A 12,212-nucleotide genomic window follows, 5' to 3' on the forward strand; every position below is an offset into this window, starting at 1 on the left:
GTTTGCATACAGTGCTTGTAGCAGTGGCTCTTTTCCTCAATCTTGTCGCATTAGCATATGCTCGTGACAGCTCTGGACGCCGGTGGGTGGATCTATGCACCTCTCGTGTGAGGTAGAGGGTATCGCTCGTGTTGCACTGTGTCTCTTATGTAAACCGTAGGCTTTAGATGAAGCTCGGCTGACGAGAGCCACAATATGACGTGGCCCTCACCGTCTTTGAGCGAGGGAGTGGACCCGACAGGCCCTGATCGCTCGAATGACAGAACTAATCTCCAGACCCGGTGCCATGCTCCGAACTGCGCTCTGATCAGCTCCCATTAGAACTAAACACTTTGAATGATTTGGAATGAAATCAAAATCAATTTGTGCAGCCCTCTATTCCCAGCCGTCCCCCTGGGCAACGGGCCTTGTCACATCCTGTCGTGCCGAAATTGACGTTTTGACACACGCATGCAGGGGAAAAAAGCGCAAGAGTAAGCGAGTGGGGGGTAGACGAATGAGTGAAGATGAGAAAAAGCGAAGCCCGATGAAGACGAGGCACTGGTAGTTTAGTAGAACTCCAACGTGTCACTGCCGAGGAAGGACAATCATGAGCTGTCAGTCAACTCATTTGCAGGACTGGAAGCCTTTTAGCTTGGTGGAGAGTTTTCCTGACTCGTGGGGTTTGCGTCCATGCTCTTGTGCAACCTGTGTTTTAGCTCTGTTGGCTGAGATTGACAGAGTGACAGGAGACATGCAACCATATGGACGGGTCTGTGATGTGAGGTTTGAATGACGGCATTTGTCACAAGGATGGACATGGTGAAACGTGATTGACAGGCCCGCGTTCACCTGAGAACGCAACTTTTTTCCTTCCCCCTGCCTGTGACATTGTACATCTGCCAGAGACATGCACGTCTAGGCAACAAGATGGCAGAGAGAGACAGAACAAGAGATTTGTTGTGTGTGTCTCTGCGTATCTGCATGAGATGTGCGCCCGTGTTTGTATACGCTCACGTTCGAGCATATATTCGCGAGAGCGTGTGCGTGTGTACATCGAATCAGGTCACCGTGAGGTGAGTGCCCTTATCAGGCACGCACAGAAGATGTCGTCCATTTGCAATGACACGGGCTGCGATATCAGGGCTCTGCTTGCAGGGGAGATGTACTGTTTGTCGTTTTGACAGTTTTGGGTGGGCTCAGTGCATTTCACGGTGCACACAGTGTGAACTTTGCTGAAGAACCGTCAGTCTCTTGCTGTCTTATGGGGATTTCAATCTTAAAAAAACAGGGAGAGAGTAGAAGAGCATGGATATCACACGCAGGATCCTTTAATCAGCCCGGGTATTGTATCACTGCAAAACGCCAATGTTTTCTTTTTTTTTTCTGTATTGGAGATGTTATTACTACACAAATGTTCAAAATAACTTCATAGATTCTGGGGAAATTAATTGAAGCCGACACCCACGGGCAGACGTGTGGTTAGCTGCCACCTCTGTTGTTGCTAGAACACGAATAATAACAATGATGTTGTTTACATACCCATGCGCATGGGTTGAAAATAAGTAGAGTGTCTTGGAACCACCTTGGTGTAATGAAATTATTTTTGGTTGACTTTACTTAATGATATAATTAGTCTGTGTTGTAATGATAATTAATTACTCCATAATTAAAGGTCCATCAATGGACATTAATTTAAAGTGTTGGCTAATTAATCTTTTCTTTGAAGATTGCACCTGGATATGTGGCTTGCCTTAAGCAGATGTGCAGCTCGTGGCCAGCCAGAGCAGAAACATCTGGAGCAACTTCACGTGTGATATGATGCTTCCACTGGTCAGTAGCCAAGTGTGGATATGACACGCTCCCTAAACGAGCGAATCGGAAATGTCAGTTCATCGTATACATGCTGACATTGAGGACTATGCTGGCTGGTTTGGGGGTCCGCATGTCACTTTTGACCCTGTGGAGGCATGAGGCCTTCAGTGCGATTAGTCATGGACGCACGCTTGACTTTAACAACAACTGAGAGGCGGAAAGGTTGCTCTGACTGATCAAACTTGTTGGATACCGTGGAACATCTTTATTAATTGTACAGCAGCCAAGAAGAACACAGGAGTTTACAATTAGATGCAAGGTTCATATGTTAATGTCAGCCACTGGTCAGAAGGTCAAGATTTCTTTTTTTGTAGAGAACAATGGAACTTTACAAGCCAAATATTTAAGCACAGTTTCAACAACAGCAACTCAGCCATGAAGTGGTAGGCCATGTAAAATCACAGAGCGGGGACAGCGCATGCTGAGGCGCACAGTGCGCAGAAGTCGCCAACTTTCTGCAGAGTCAATAGCTACAGACCTCCAAACTTTGTGTGGCCTTCAGATTAGCTCAAGAAAAGTGCATAGAGGGCTTCATGGAATGGGTTTCCATTGCCAAGCAGCTGCATCCAAGCAGCAATGCAAAGCTTCGGATGCAGTGGTGTAAAGCACGCCGCCACTGGACTCTGGACTCCAGTGGAGACGTGTTCTCTGGAGTGACAAATCACGCTCTGTCTGGCAATCTGATGGACGAGTCTGAGTTTTGCAGTTGCCAGGAGAATGGTACTTGCCTTGCTGCATTTTGACAAATGTAAAGTTTGGTGGAGGGGGGATTATGGTGTGTGGGGTTGTTTTTCAGGGGTTGGGCTTTGCCTCATAGTTCCAATGAAAGGAAGTCTTAATGCTTCAGCATACCAAGACATTTTGGACAATTTTATGCTGCCAACTTTGTGGGAACAGTTTGTTGATAGCCCCTTCCTGTTCCAACATGACTGTGCACCAGTGCACAAAGAAAGATCCATAAAGACATGGATGAGCGAGTTTGGTGTGGAGGAACTTGGCTGGCCTGCACAGAGTCTTGACCTCAAACCAATAGAACACCTTTGGGATGAATTAGAGTGGGGACTGGGATAAGGCCTTCTCATCCAACATCAGTGCCCGACCTCACAAATGTGCTTGTAGAAGAATGGTCAAAAATGTCCATAAACACACTCCTAAACCTTGTGGAAAGCCTTCCCAGAAGAGTTGAAGCTGTTATAGCTGCAAAGGGCGGGCCAACTCTATTTTAAACCCTACGGATTAAGAATGGGATGTCATTAAAGTCAAATGTGCATGTAAAGGCAGAAGTCCCAAAACTTTTGGCAATATAGTATATCTATGACATGGCATTATTTGAGGACATTATACAGCTACTAAATTTCTCATAAATTTACAAACCTGTAAATTGGTGTCAGAAAATCACTATAAACAAACAGGTCATAGCAATGTTGCTAACATGTGTGGTGCAAGGAAGGAAGCCTGAAAACATGTAAATATATGTCATATTTGCATGCAATGTAGCACAATGTAAAAGATAATGATGTTGAGGGGGAAAAATGTAATCTACGATGAGTACCTCGAGATAAAATGAGATGAAATCAGTCACTTTTCTTTTGCTAATGTTTACATGTTTCAGCTACAATGGGCAGGTGATTAGACAGGATGGGGGACAGTGGAAGCGGAGACCTCTCTCTCTCGCTCTCATCGCTAATGACGAGTCACATGTGTGCAGCTCTCCAGCTTTGACAGACACAGTGTCAATCATCACCACGGAAACAGACCCCATGATGTCACCCAGCTGGCCCTGCTCGACAGCTGATGGGCATCAGAGAAAGAGCTGATTCCTTCTCTGCGCTCTGATTGGCTGGATTATTCTGCTGCAGTGCTAATGACTACGGTGCAAAATGGCTGTAATCTCATTATGGCAAAAAAACACAGGATTTATTCCCCTCACATGTACATGCTCCAAAATGTTTTTCCATGATTTTTAATGCAATTTCATTTTGAGTCTATTTATTCTATTGTGTTATTCTTTTTTATGCATTTGGTATAGATTTCTTTCCTTGTTTCTTTTTTTCTTCTTCATCATTTCAATCTTGTGGGTAAACCTACAGAAAGACATCTCCACATAAAACACAAATGCACACACAATCCTACACAAACTTAATTCTTAGAATATAAACAATTCAGCTGACAAGTACTGCTGAATGTCAGGAGGCTGTAGTCAAGCAGAGAGGAGGAGGAGAGGGGCGAAGGGTGTACAATAGACTGCACACTTCATGGGTGTAATCTCGCTTTGTTTACACTACCAGAGTGTTATTTTAGTTGTCTGTTTTTTGGGTCACAGTGTGAGTGATGTGGATATGGATACACTTTCTGTAGAGTGGGTTGGCATGCACAACTTCAACGTCTGTCACAGATGAACAAAATTGCACACAAAAATTCTCAATTATGTGTTATTATTAACAATAAGAATTCCATGTAATATAGGCATATACATAATCATTACACTATGATGGTAAATATTATACCCTTATGAAAGTACAGTGGCGAAACCATGATATACATGTACATTTGCAGGTATCCATCCATCCATCCATCCATCCATCCATCCATCCATCCATCCATCCATCCATCCATCCATCCATCCATCCATCCGTTTCTTCATGTAATCACAGACAGAAATGGCAAAAGGAATGTTTGGAATTGATATTTCCCATTGACACTTTACAGCAAAAGATATAAGTAACTGGCCTAAAACCCTTTTTCTTTGGGTGAAAATACTCTTATAAAGTTAAGGTTGTGTGTAAACTAGCTCCTTAATCTATACAGAGAAACACTTACTGTTGCAATTTTGTGTGTGTATGTGTGTGTGTGTGTAAATATAATTTATTCTCAAGCAATATTCTCATCAGTGTTCTATCAGCTATGACATTTAAATCTAGTATATTTTGTGCATGAGCCCATACAGTAGTCTAGTGAAATGCATATCCATATTTTCATGTGATTTGACAATTTGTTCTATTAAATATCAACAATCTAAAAGGTCTAAGACGGTCCCCTAGATCCACTATGGTTCTACTATGAACTTTTTGTTTATTATATATATATGTATTTCATGTGTGTGTGTAATCAACAACCATTTTTCTTGGGGGGAAATACTAACGTGCTTTTGCACAGTTCTGTATATATTTCCCCAGAAAAAAGATCACAGCATATACGCAACTGCTTGCATTGTTGCACAGGCCTTATAGTTTCAGTCCCATAGTAATATAAACATACATCTTATCATAGTGTTGCTTCAGCCATTGTTCAAGCTCTCACAGTACACCTTACTGAGATGTATATACAAAGTGTGCTTTGAAGTAACATGCAATGCACAGGTTTGTTGGATAACACAATGAAAACACAAAATTGCAGGTCTCCACAGGCGATAGCATCACTGAAGCTGAAAGCATGCTTCAGTGTGAGCTGAAAGCAGGGATTTGTATATAGCTACTCTCTCGCTCCTGGGTGGGAACCCGGACTAATAGAATATATTACAAGATTATATTTAACAAAGTGTCCATCTCAAATAAGGTCCATTTTTCATGTGACAGCCATTCCAGGGAGGCCCAGAGAGGAAGAGAGAGAGGAAAAGATGGCTGTCTGAAAAGGCTGGTTTAAGATTGGCTTGGTATCCATTAAAGTGTGGAGCATGGTGCATATTTTCATTATTCACACAAAGGTACGTGTCAGCTAATCACGGCGAAATCGCAAGCGTTTAAAAAGCCAACAGACAGACTCCATCCATTACGTCAATTATGAATTAGCACCTCTCCGCCATCTCACTGCACGGAAATGTCTAGTGCTGTCTTAATTAGCCAAACACAGGGCATCAATTCCTCCCAGCCAATGCTGTCTCCTCCTGCGCGAACACACGCGCACGTACGCACACTGAGCCGAGATTTGAAATGGCGCATGGGGACATTTAATGAGACAAGCGCTCGTGTTTGTCATGCTTTGACGATACATTACTGATCTGATATCCTCGCCCGTTTCAAGTGTAAAATACATCAGCTGTACTTGTCCTTAGCTAGATTTCAGAGGAAAACTTAACAGCCAGACGCAATATATCAAATTAATGCACACACCTGCTGCAATCACATTCTTCATACCCGTGATAAATTACACAAAAAAAAGAGAGATGTCAAGAAGTATACCTCACAATAATGAATCAAGTATAAAGTCAACAAATATAGCAAGATGATATGCATGTCCGGGTGCTCTCCGTTGTCCAGCTTCAACCGTGTCGCTGTCTCTTTAAAGTAGCCCCTCCCTGTCCCTCCCGCTGCCACGGCTACAGCCAACGAGCATTGTGAAGTGTGACATGATCATGCTCACTTTCCGTAGTTAAGCCCTCGCCGGGGGTCGGCCTCTCCAGCTGCTCAATGAGTCATTTGATTGTCATCCACCTAGTGCACTCACAGAGAGAGGAGAGAAAGAGAGGCAGACAGTGAACGAGACAGAGGGAGGGAAGAAGAGAGAGGGAGATATGGAGGGAGGGGACATTGGAGGCAACGGGAGAGAGTGAGAGTAAAGAAGGGGAGTGAGAAAGAGGAAGAAAGACAGAAGTCAGTTTGAGAGAAGAGAGAAACGGAGCCCGGAGCGTCGTCTGCCGAGGATGACAAGCAGTCACAGAGTCTAAACCCCCGTGCAGAAATAAGTGAGTTAGAACAGGGCTTCTGGCTCTGTAATAAACCGTTTAATGGACAGACAGCCTCTCCTTTCCTTCCTCAGGGTAACACTAAATCCCTCTTTATTGTAGTTTGCACAGATGTTAGTGAGTTATCCATTTCTCTAATCACACTGGATGCTGGCACATCCATCTCGAGTTGAAAAATAACCCCTCGCCTTTTCTCTTACAAACATCACGCAATTCCTCTCTCTTGCTCTGTCTCTCTCCCCCTTTAATGTCGGCAGTGAGTCATATAAGGGTCAGTTGCACCAATACAAATAGAATTCAAACAATATTGTGTCCCGATCCGAGGCTTCATGCGATTAGGTACAGCCTGCGGTCAGGTTTGTTTTATAGGTTATGGTGCTGTTTCAGGGGTGCGGCATCTGGACATGATATTGCCGAGCTCCTCGTCATAAAGACAGACATTGTCCCGAGGCCTAGTCGCAATAACACGATTCGCCACCATAGAGCAGAGACAACAATGTCAGATTGTTTTTGAACTACACAATTTCATAACGGCCTCACAGTCTCAACCAACAGCAGCAAACGCAATTAAATCATTGATAAACAACAAAGTGTGCTGGAAAAGTAAGTTTGGATTACAGGAGTCTCTGTGAAGATAAAACGATAAGCAAGGGCATATTAGATTTCACCTGATGCAATCGCGTTTATTAAAAATCGATGCAGTGGGGAAAGGACAGTCATATCTTTAAAAGAAAATATTTGGAGCTTTTTCCATGTTTTAATGTGGTCTTCGGCTATTCTGACCTCTCGACAGCTGTTTTTATGTGTTCATTTTGGCATGTTAAGGTGGTTTCAATGGCACAATATCTGCTCTTCAGAAGACTGTTCCGAGAGATGGACTGTCTCTGATGCCAACCATGTGAGATATTAAAAAAAGAAAGAAGGAAAGAAAGAAAGAAGGCAGAGAGAAAAAAAGAAAGAAGCGAGACCGATTCGGCATTCAGCGAAACGCAGACGGGTTAAATCTGGAAGCGTGACAAAAATGTGTCCAGCCTAATGATGTCAACTAGTGTTCTCTCTGCAGAGTGTGCCTTCCTGCTTTTTCTCTCCTTCTCATTCTCCTAACTGCTGAGAAAAGCAAAGTTCTGACACAAACACACTGTCATGTAAACACATCCGCTCTCCTTCTTCCACTTATTACTGTAATCTCACTATCAAACACAGACATGAAAATAAACCGTTTTTCCGAGAGTTGAGGCGAGAGTGCGCAGAACGAATTGAGCCACACCGATTTGTTGTGTCTTTAGGCTCTAACTAGGTGCAGAGCACTGTAAGTTCTGGAGAGGAGCGTGAGGGAAAGGTCACAGGGAGTTCAGAGCGAGCGGATGAGTGATGGCCGTGGAGTGAGGGGCTCTGTTGCCGGGTCTTGTACTTTTCTGTGCTGGCTGATGGGCCTCACAGCAGTAGCCTGAGTCTTGATGGATTGGCAGGCAGTGAAAGGAAATGTTGCCCCCTCCCTTTTTTTTTTACACAAACACACACATACTCTCCAGTATCCCATCATTCCCCCTCCCATCGCTTGAGTGAGAGATTTGCCCTCATCGCCGTCTCCCTCCTCCCACCTCCAGCTGCCCCTGGGCTGCTCAGGAGACTCGGAGAATGAGGGGTAAAGGGTTTAGGGGGCCGGACATCTCATGACCAGGTCAATGGAGGAGTGCCTGCAACCACCCACCCACCCCCCAAAAAAGGCAGCCTGACTGGCTGGGGCTGAGCTTGAGCTTGTTGTACCTGGCTGGACACAAAAGAACCTGGAGCAGCAGGGGTGGGCTACTAAAATAAACATCAAAGGAGTGGAGGGGATGCATAGCGGACCCTTTTGTTGCCTGGAAATGGAGGGCTCCCCTGGGGGGTGTCGGCGCTAAATGAGATGGTCTGTCTCGGGCGCGCTTCCTGGTGAAATATTTTTGATAAATAAATCACGGGACGCTCGACGTGTTAACCGATTAGAGACCAACAGGCCACGAGATAATCGGAAGGTTTTTTTTTTTTTTAACCCCCCTTCACCGTCCCAAATTTTCTCCCGCTGGAAGCCGCCTTGTCATTTGAATAACTGCTTGCAAAGCATCATACACATTCGGATTGTGTTCCACCTATTGTTTGCAGAGCTCGCTCCCCTGAAAATAACAAATCCATTCTGATGTGTGTCTCTGCTGTGTCAAAACAGAGCCCTGATAATGACATGAACCTAAACCTCTGGAGGTGTCTCTAGGGCTCCTGTGCTCTTCCAGCTATTAGGATTTGTTTGCTTGTTTGTTTTCTGTGTGTAGGGTCCCCATGGATGTGTCTAATTGCTCGACGTGATTGTGTAATATATTCACAGTCAAGGAGAATAGATGGTGTATAATGTGTGTGTGTGTGTGTGTGTGTGTATCTCTAGTTCCTCTGTGAGCACTGGTATAAGTGTGTCTCATTTGTACCTTGTGTACTAATAAATGTTAAGCTGTCAAGTAATGTGTCGTGCCACACAACGCACCATGGACCTTGTGCAAAAGAAGTGATGCTCTACAAACCCTCGGCAACAATAAGACAAAGCCACTCGGTGAGATTTGCGTACAATCATATGACTGTTTCCACACATGTCGAGTGTGGGAGGTTGTGTCTGTGTGTGTGCATCTGCATGTGTGCACCGCACCAATAAAACTGCTTTGCTAGCAAACGATCGCGAGTGTGAGATTGTGTGTGCGCGTCTGTGTATGTGCGCATGCACTCAAGCGTTTGAGATGGTGGCGGTGAAGGGAGGGCTTCTGGGGAAGAGATGATTATGCCCATCTGTGGTGGATGCCAGGTGTGTACTCCCCACCCCCACCTCTTCCCTTCGCGTTCCTCCCCTCCATCCCGGTGACGCTCCACTCCACTCATCACCCTCCATCAGCGAGCTCCAGCTGCCAGCCACCATGCTAACTAGTACCAAGGGGCGCTAGCGTGCCTTCACACATCGCACTTGCCATTGAAACCAGAGCAACTCTGCAGTCTATAAAAGCGCAACTGGATGAGACGCTGTCCAACAGGGCCTGACACCTGCTGCGGCCGTGGACTTCCTCTTGGCGTGGCTGCCCTGTGAAAACTCGTAAAAACAAGCCAGAGACTCTAGTGCACTGATATTGACCGCCACATCAGATTTTGTTGCTGTCGATCGCTTGTTGCTTTCTGGTCAATTTAGATTCTCACCTCCAGAAACAGCAGCATCTGTGTTCGGTCACAAGGGTGATTTCTGTGATCATTCCATCGGCGTGCGTGCATGCGAAAGCCGCTTGATTTGCGGCAGCACCCTGTTTCTGCGAAGCTGTCACCCACATAAACACACACGCTCACACCACGGGGCCACCCCACACAGAGAAGACGCGCCTCGTAAAACACCCCATGACGGGCTAGATTGATCCCCTGGTGAAAATGGGCAATATTCCTACTGCATCGATATCAATAAAGCGTATCAGGCTGGAGGCTGTGCAGGCCTCCTTTTTGTTTCCCTTCTGTGGTGGGTAGAGGGAGGAAAAAATCTATAGACAATTGATGGTGTCTGGAAGAAAGGCTCTATTGGAGTATATCAAATCAGGCTATCGAAGAGAGGAAAGTTTGCCCTGTAAATTAGACTGTTTGCTCCAAGTTCAGTGATAAAGAGAATGGAATAGGAATGTCCTTTTTTGGCTACGCTCAGAATAGTGTGCATCTTTACCCTTACCGCAAACATAGTGGTTAGCTCAAGATGTATCTTTGAATGGTCACACTTTAGTTTAGGGTCTAATTCTCACTATTAACTAACTATTACCTATGACTTTTGTCTCAATAAACCCCTAATTACTGCTTATTATTAGTTCATGCAGAATAAGGCATTAATATGTGCTTGATAAGTGCTAATAAACAGCTGATATCCTAGTAATATGCTAATATGGGACTAGTTAAAATTGGAACAAAACTATAGTGTTACCCTTTGAACAACTATTGTTGATAGTTCGATGAAAATTCTGTCACTTACCGTCATGCCATTCCAAATTTGTATGACTTTATTTCTTATGTGGAATATAAAAAAATTAACAATTTCTTTCCCCATACAATGAGTCAATGTGGCAATTTTTGGACCCCAAAGTTCTGCAAAATACCATGTTTTGTTTTCAGTAGAAGAAAGACTCAAACTTTCAGTTTGAAACATCACAAGGGGGAGAGTAAATGTGTGAACTATCCTTTTAAGTAGGTTTACATGTGTAGTTACAATCAAGATACATTAGGTTCTTAGGTAGTCGAGTTAAAATTATACATGACACAATGCGTAAAAGAATGTGTGAAGGATTAAATGCATGCTGTGTGTCATCTGTCTATCAAAGCAAGTGAACAGCACCATGGCTAGTTGTAGTCTGATTAACATGTATGCATGCTGGACAAAGCAGAGCATTATATAGTCAATTAGTGTATGTTAGCTGAATTTAATTCGGACTAAATTGTTTACATAACATAAAAAAAACAGAATTATTGCTTTTGTCAGGCTGAAATATAACTTTAAAAGTGCATGTAAATGCATATCCTGATTGTTGACTGTTGATGCTGTTTTTGTGAGCAAACCTATTTCTGTTATCTCTCCTTTTCTGTTTGCTGGGTTAGTGATGTGAAGGGATGGTGCCCTTCGCAGAATGCTTTGTAGATGAAATCAGGCCAATCAGTAGCATAATAAGAGGTGTAATATGTCCCCTGAGAGAGAAGGAAGGGGAAAGGGGGTTTATCATATTGCCAGAGCCTCTTAGACTCAATAATCACTCCATAGATACTCACAGATTCACTCACACACAGTGATACCCCATACGATTATGTTTTAATTTTCATTCACTTTCACCTTTCTGCATTATTTCTTTTTTCTTATTCCAATGCGTCTCATTCCTGTTCTGCTATCTGAAGTGCATCTATAAGCAGACAATCCTCATGATAATTATTCAATAGCAGTGAAAACACACAGTCTAATTGTAGTCTAGTTCTAATTACACATGGCTTTGTTTTCTAGGAATGCATTTCAAAGGCACATCAAACACTTTGAGTTGGGTGAAAAGTAATATAGCTGCGGGAACAAATGCAGACCTACTTTAGACCAAGTAAATAAATTCATTTTTGGTGTATGATAACAAGAATAGAAAAAAATAGAACCAGAAAAAAATACAGACAGTTATATGTATGTGAGTCATGCTTATTATCTCTTATCTTGCACGTATTAGCATATGCATGAGTTTTTTTTTTTATACTTCAGTTCAACCAGCTTGCAAGAAATCCCTCATTGACAAGAATAAGAATTCAATATCAGCAGAATTAAAAGTTTGCAGCTTTAATATGGAAATGATGCACTTGAGTCCAATAAAGCAGACCCCTGGATTAATACACATGCAGTGATGTGCTGTTCTTGACACATTTTGGTTTATTCACGGCTGCGTGTACATGTGTGTTCGATGCGTTCCGACAGGTAAAATGCTGTACATGTAACAGGTACGGAAAGTGTTTTGTTGAAACATATGTATTGATTGTTATAATTCTCACAAAATTGTTCGTTTACATGTACCTGATGTGATTGCCTAAGTGAGTTAAGTGCGTTTCCCCTTTAATTGCTGTGATGTCATCATGAGCCCACCTAATTTCTTGTTTTGTCCCCTCCTCTTCCTCTTGA

This window comes from Gobio gobio, assembly GCF_949357685.1.
Source record: "Gobio gobio genome assembly, chromosome: 2".
NCBI lineage: Eukaryota > Metazoa > Chordata > Actinopteri > Cypriniformes > Gobionidae > Gobio > Gobio gobio.